The sequence below is a fragment of the Euphorbia lathyris genome, chromosome 1 (assembly GCF_963576675.1).
Source record: "Euphorbia lathyris chromosome 1, ddEupLath1.1, whole genome shotgun sequence".
Classification (NCBI taxonomy): domain Eukaryota; kingdom Viridiplantae; phylum Streptophyta; class Magnoliopsida; order Malpighiales; family Euphorbiaceae; genus Euphorbia; species Euphorbia lathyris.
In genome coordinates this window covers 83,142,669-83,150,609 of record NC_088910.1, presented here as the reverse complement: position 1 = coordinate 83,150,609, position 7,941 = coordinate 83,142,669, and positions in this window count along the sequence as shown.

Below are 7,941 nucleotides of genomic sequence, written 5' to 3'. Positions count from 1 at the left end.
TACACTTGAATGACAATTAATAATCATAAAATACGAGTAATAACGTGACTGTTCAATTATAATATCATTAATGCTCAAAGGTTATAAAAGAATATATAAATACCCTAACTTGGGTATGTTTCAGGTATGTTGGCTAACTTCTCTCAAACTCTTGTCATTACCCTTTTTCTCATCAAATATCAGTGTCCTCGATCAAATCTAATGGCACCTCTCAATGAAGGAATTCTGATCAAGAAAGTATGCACAACTACTAGTTGGTGCGGTGAGCGTGGACCTCTGCATAAATAGAGTTTCATTATGAACAATGGAATGGCGTCTGGACTACCAATCCCTCCTACTACAGGGATTTCTACAACATCCACTACTACAAGGCCTATACCATTTCACATGATGGTTTCCACCTCAAATGCTATCACAGTGGAAAATCCAGATGCAACATCCTCCCATACCTTCTTAAATGAGGTAGGAGTTGTTGTCGTAGCCAATATGAGCCAGGAAGCAGGAAACTGCTTAATTGCGATATTTGGGGACATAGCTGAAAGACTTGCGACACCAATCCAGAACCAAACTCATATCCCTATGAATACACAAGGAGGGGGTGTGTTGCATGGATCTGGCAGTACACATCCTATCTCAATGATAAGCGAACATCTTTATACAAACTTGCCACTTATTCTCCAAGGAGGCCAGGTTATGGGTTCCATGTTGGAATTCTCCTCATACATGCTTCCAAGGATGACGAATCCTCCACCGGCTCAAAATATTGAATCTACATCTAGTCAAACCAGAAAGATTGACCGACTTAAAACCCGAAAATAATTATTCAGAGATGTAGAAAGGTCGGAAGTTCGAAGAGAATTATGGTTGTTTGATCCGCTCGTAGGACAATGATTGCCCCAGAATGTGGAACGTCCAGCTCCTAGCGTCATAATAAGATCCCAACCAACAATGGAGAGATCCGGAAATAGGGGCAGATTATTCAACTCCCCAACCCACTAGCATAGAAGGAACAAACGATGAGATGGATAGGCGAGTGCTGGATTCCTTGCTAAGATACGGATACCCGGCAAATAGGCCAGCTCCCTCCTATAAAGACTCGCCTCTTCTTGCAGATCTTAAGTTATGAGAAAGATAGAAGGTTCAAACATCCTTCCCTGTCACACTACAAGGGATAGGGCCACCCGAAAGCACATGTCCGCCAATACAAGAGCTTATGGATGTTTGTGATACTAATGAAGGAATCATATGTCGAGTCTTCTCGACGACCCTTATTGGTCTGGGTTTTAATTGGTTCTTATCACTTGCTCTAGGGTTAATTGACGGATGGGAACAGTGGAGCTGAGAATTTTATGCTAAGTTTGCCGGATGTATTCCCCCAATAATTATGTGTAGAAAACTATATGATCTGGTGCGAGGAGAATATCAGCCCTTGAGAGAGTATATTGATAAATTCAACCAACTGTGTGTTCAAATCACATGGGTTGATCTTAATACCTCCATAGAAGTCGTGATCCGCAACACCACTTGCGAAAGACTAAGGGAAGAATTTGTAACATCCCTAAAACCCTAACATATGAGTCTTCCCACATTCATATATGTTTTCATGATTGAATACATGCATTTTAGATTCATCTCATTGTCATTAGAAGTTTCGTATTCATAATGCGATTACCGTGCGATTAGGAGGCGATTAGTGTGTCGTTAAGATGTAACGATTGGTTAATTGAGTTTGGACTTAAATGAATGAATTCACATGTCCTTAATTGATTAAATTAGACTTATGGAGGGCTGGAAATGAAGTTTAGTAAGTAGCACCTCACAAAGCATGATGTCACTCAATAGTAAGACAAAGGATGCCTCTTCACTTTTAAAAAGATGTACACAACTCATTCTTTATCTATTCCAGCCACAATTTCGACCAAAGCTTCAGCAAAACCTTCCTTGTTCATACCCTAACACCATCCAAACAAAACTCTTCCAATTTCTTCCATTTTCAAGCCAAACAAGTTAAGTTAGGAAGCATACTAGGTGATAGACACAACTTGAAGGTTAGTATGTTGTTTTAGCTTGTTTTCTATGAGTTTGAGATTCTGAAATACCTAGGTATGATCATAGGATTTGTTGTGGATGAGTTGTGATTGAGTTTGTTGAGTTTTGGTGTTGTTTAAAGTGGTTATAGGCTGTCCAAATGAAAGATATGTATCAAGTGCCCTAAACAGAAATCTAGGGTACTGCTTTTAGTCATTTTGGAGCATGTTTTTCATATTGATATTTTACGAATTTGAAGATACATAAAGAATAAACTATGTTCCTATATGTGTTATGAAATCCTCTGTAAAATATGGGACTTTAATTCCATATATAGAGGAAGAAAACCTAGATGGAACATGACTGCCTCGAAATTGAATGTCATGTGAGGCAGCCATGTTGATGTAGCATTTTGAGGACTTTAGATTCATAATTTGGGAAAGTTTATTTATACAAAAGTGTTCCTAACTACTTGAAGTATATGTCTATAAAAGGATTTGGCAATCCATTGTGCTTAGTGTGAGCTAGGTTGAGTGCATTATGGTAGATGCAAAACTGGGTAGTCTGTTTCTTGGCTGGAAACAGGATAGAATCATTTTGCATTCCATAAATTGTGTAGACGTGATATTAATGTGAATTTTGGATATGTTCTACCCATATAATTCTAGTTTCAGTAGGTTTAATAATCAGGGCATTTGGATTCATATAGAGAAAGTTATGGCATAATGTGTACAAGTAGGTCATGTGATGATCTCAGACAAAATGATTAGATTGCATGAACTTTGTGGAGTTAGTGTCTTGTACATCATATAGCATTCATTAGTTTATATTTTCATTAAGTTTATGTTAAGTCTAATTGTATAAATGTTATGTGACATTAGGAGGACAATATGCAATTGAACGCACACCCGATCGTGTTGAATAGATCGAACTGAGTGCGACGGTAAGCATATTGCTTATATATGTGTATGAATGTATTGTGCCTTGTGACTTGTTGAGTGTGAGATGTGGTTGAATCTGATGTGAATGATGTGGATAATGTTTGAGTGTTTATGATACGTCATGATTGATAAGAAAGTGTTATGATTGAGTATGTTGCAGTGTTATGCGTAAATACGGCATGTTAAGCCTTGTGCACATACTGGAACTGAATAATGGTTGGATTATAAATGAATATGAGCTTGCTTAGATGGATATGTGAAATGGTCCAAGTTGAGAGTGCTATCCGAATATTGTGAGCCGGAAGCACATGCGTTGAGATATATGAGTACGTGAGTGAGTGTAACTCCTCCGTAGCACAGATGATTGTATTCCGAATTTAGTGAGCCGGAATACAGATTGGGCCCAAGGACCATTTTATATATATTGTCTAAGTATAGCAAGGCCTTTCTAAAATCAGTATTACTATTCTAAATGAATAAATTCTAACTTGGTACTGATGACCTATTTTGGTTTGTGCTCTTTACATTACTTGTATATACATATATGTGTAATATGTTTATTGAGTAGGCAGCTCACCCCTTGCCAACAGATTTTACAGGTTAGGTGGAGTTCTTCTTGCTTAAGGTCGCACCAGCAGTGTCAGTCCATTCTCATCTAGGCATTTTGGAGTCTTGTGAATGTACTTTTGTTTTGTAAATCCTCTGTGTAGGATAATGACTTAAACGTGTATTGTAAATTATAAATGCTTTCTCTTATGTATAATATGTAAAATTTATATGAGATTGAAGTTTATATGATTGAGAATTGAAAACATGTCTATGACTGATATTGTGTGAGATATCATGTGATCCAAATGAGGGGGTTACAGACTTAGTCACAAATCGCCCTGAAAAGTTCATGGATTTGGATGATGTAAAGTGATAATGGAAGGCGATGCTAAAAAGCCGCAGAGGTGAAAATAAAGGAAAAGAAGTTCCTCGAGATACGCCTCCAAAAGACAGACGAAACACTTGAGAGCAACTGACATACACTCCATTAAACGCTCCCAAAAGAGAAATCCTTATGTGGATCGAGAAAAGTCCTTTTAAACAAGATATTTAATATCCTGTCTCCAAAGCAGGAGATAATGTTGGACGACACTCCAAAGCATACTGACGGTTCCATAGAATCAATGGCCATGACACAGAGGTCTATTAAGAGTCGTCCAAATAAATAGAAAAGTTGATAGAAAGAGGCAAGCTGGAAAAATTTGTTCAAAACTCCCAATATACAAAAGAAGGCAAGCAAAAGCCTGATCAGAAAAAGCAGAAATCAAAGGGCGTGATAAATGTCATCGCTGGAGGACCAGGGTACGAGCCTCCAATAAAAAGATCCAAAACATTATCTCTGCAGGCTGATAATGTCAAGATAGATGATGCCCTCAACCGTTCATTCGCCGAATCATGAAAAGTTATCTCCCCACATGCGGATGCTTTGGTGATAGCTATGACCATTGAAGGATGGGATATGAAACGCGTGATGATCGACACTGAAAGTTCCTATAATGTTATCACTAAAGGAACATTCACCAATCTAAATATAGATCCAATACGAATCGAGCAGACTTTCGTAAATATACTAAGAGTGACGGGGCACATGATACAAACTAAAGGCTAAATCATATTGGAGTGTGAGATGGAAGGTGACAATCAAGCCTAGAAAGGAGACCTGGAGTTTTCCATCATGGGTGGACAGTTAGTGTATAATGTCATTCTAGGTAGACCATTCCTTTTAGAGACTGAAGTATTAAGCTCTATCAAACATTTAGTGCTCCATATTCTCACACATAAAGGTAGAGTCGTGGTAAGAGGAAACCAAAAAGTGGCACAGGAAACCTACTCCCCTCACTATCAATACGCTCTTAGGAAAAAGAACAAAAAGAAGATGAATCAATCACAATGGCTCTTAGAGAAACAGAGCTACTTATAATAGCCACTGGTAAACAAGTAACAATTTCCAAAGGGTTGAAACCCGAAGTAAAGGAAGCCATCTTCAAAGTATCGGTAGAATTTGAAAGCATCTTTATGTGGGAAAGTGAAGTTCTAATTGGAGTGAGCCTATATGTCATAACACATAAGTTAAACATGGCTGAAGATGCAACCCTAGTAGCACAAAAAAAATGAAACCACAGGCTAGAAAGATAAAAAGAAATTGAAGAAAAGATATCAAAGCTAAAAAAAGGCAGACGCCATTGAATAGGTGATATATACCCAATGGTTGGCGAACATGGTCCTAGTGAAGAAACCAGACGGTTTGTACCGGATGTGTGTAGACTTTACCGTCAACAAATCTTGTCCGAAAGATAACTATCCGCTGTCTTGCATAGATATGTTGGTAGATGTATAATAGGGACATTTTATCCCTATCTTTTGGGATAATTTACGGTTTATTCTTGAGCTAAATAATTAAGTTTGGTATGTAATGTTTCACATATTTCAATAAATCAACGAGATATAATCAAATGCGTACTTTTAGTTAATTTTAATCATTTTGAATCTCATTTCATTATTTATAAAGTAAATAAATAAATCAAGTAATCTCGAGTTCAATGGTTGTATTTTACAGGCTTAAGAAGCGCATGCAAAATACAAGAGACAGGCAAAAAGTGCAGAAGTGGCAAAATTACACGCCATGTGAAAGGAGAAAATGTCTTTCCAGAGTCAACACGACATGAGGGAGCAAGGGGGACAAGAATTACATCAAATAAAGACTTTTCGGACATGTTTTCTAGTCAACAGGCAGGTGACACGTCGTGTCAAATGTCAACATGACGTGTCAACTGCTCTAAAATGGCCAGAAACTTGTCAATCTCATGACACGGTGTGTCAACCTCATGACATGGCATGTCATGCTAATTTTCGCAAAGAAGAAGTCTAAAGGGCAGATTTGACATATTTTCGTATTTTCATCATATCTCCCTCATACGAACTCGGATTAAGGCAATTCAAAATGCGTTGGAAAGCTAAGAGGAACATGTATAAATGACTAATAATAATCATCTCCAAATTAGAAGTGTAACAGGATCAAATAATTAATCTAAGTTGAGGAACATATTGAAGCCTAGGAAATCTTTCACGGGTGTGAAATCTGCAAGGGAGAAAATAAGCAAATAATGAAGTATCATATGCTTCATTATTCTACATCAAATGCAAAGTCTTATTACCACCTTTACACACATTCAAAGTCTTCCTTCAAATTCAAAGTCTTCTTTCCACATTCAAAGTCTTCTTACTTAATGTAATTACAATTATGACCCGAGCTTGATTTTTTTGTATAAATAGGAGTGCTTGCCACTCAATTAGATATTCAGATTTTTGTGTAATAAAACTCTATCACCTTGAGAGCTTGTGTATTCCTTCCGTCACGCCGTCAAAGTTCCGTTCCATCCGCATCCACCAAGCTCGAGAGCTCCACCTCCAAGTCCTAAGAGACGACTCTGAGTCTGGTTAGCTAGTTCTAAGGGCCGATTCTTCTTCCCTTTCTACTTGTTAATTAGTTTGTACTCTTTCTATATACTAGGCTTGGTTGTATCCCGTATTTACGCGTTCCACATTTATAATATATGATTTGCAATTTCAGTTTCACTATACATGTTATTCTTTACTACTTGCTTTGATACTTATAATTGATTATTGTGTAGGTCGCTTACGAGCTCCGAAATCTATTAGGATTCATATAGGTGTTGCCTTACCGGAGTTGACAATCCGAAAACCGTAGGAATTGATGAGCCACGGAACTTATGGGCCCTAGTTTCTGATCCTAATAATTAGAGTCGCCTTAAGGGGAAATCACGATCTAAAAACCTCACGGAGTTGTTCGGTCTATAGATAGTCGTCTTTGCAAGAGTAAATTATTAATCGTATATGTTCCGAATTGTTTGCCATATGCTATAACCTATCACTATCCGTAACACTTCATTAGAGTTTGAACTGCACAAGTCTGTTTCACCATAGTTTAGGAGTAGTTTATAGTTATCGCCCAAACTCAAGTCTAAAGTATTCACCACTTAGATAACGTGTAGAACCGAGTAGTTTAATACTTGTAGTTATAAATCCCGTGGATTCAATACCCAGTCTTAACCAGATTTAATTACTTGATACGACATGGTACACTTGCCCCTATATAGCGTCTAGTAGAGTTAAAGCACATAGAAAGATCTTAACCGTAACACACACATAATAGTTTACCGCTCTACTAGAGGCGCGCTCATCAATGGAACCAATAGATACAATGTATACTCTTTCACAGATGTTAAATCCAGTTATCATCAAATACGGATGGAACCCAAAGATCATACCAAGACCTCTTTTGTTTCTCATCAAGCTACTTACTGCTTCAAAGTTATGCCTTTAGGACTGAAAAATGCAGGGGCAACATATCAAAGAATGATGAATATGATCTTTGAAGGGAAAGATGACAATAATTTTCTATATATGTCGATGACATAATCATCAAAAGCATTTCCCTAAAGAAACATATCGGAGATATAAAGGAGATTTTACAAGTTCTACAATAATATAATGTGAAGCTCAACCCTGAGAAATGCACATTCGGAGCCACTTCAAGAAAATTCCTAGGCTATATCATTAGCCAAAAAGGAGTTGGGGTGAATCCAAATAAAGTAAAAGCAATGCTAGAAATGAAGGCTCCATAGAATGTTAGAGAAGTGCAAAGGTGAAATGGGCTAATCATATCCTTGGGGCGGTCATATCATGTTCTAGAAGGTGCTTAGCTTTCTACGAAGTGATAAAAAAGCAAAAAAAAAATTGAATGGACATTGGACTGTCAATAGACCTTTGAGGGCATAAATATTGGAAAATAGACAAACATAGATGCATCGAAAATATGATTTTTTTATCTATTTTTTTTTTCCAAGATCCGTTAATCTTTACTTCATATTAAAAGAGTTTAAACCTATGTACCTTTGATTGA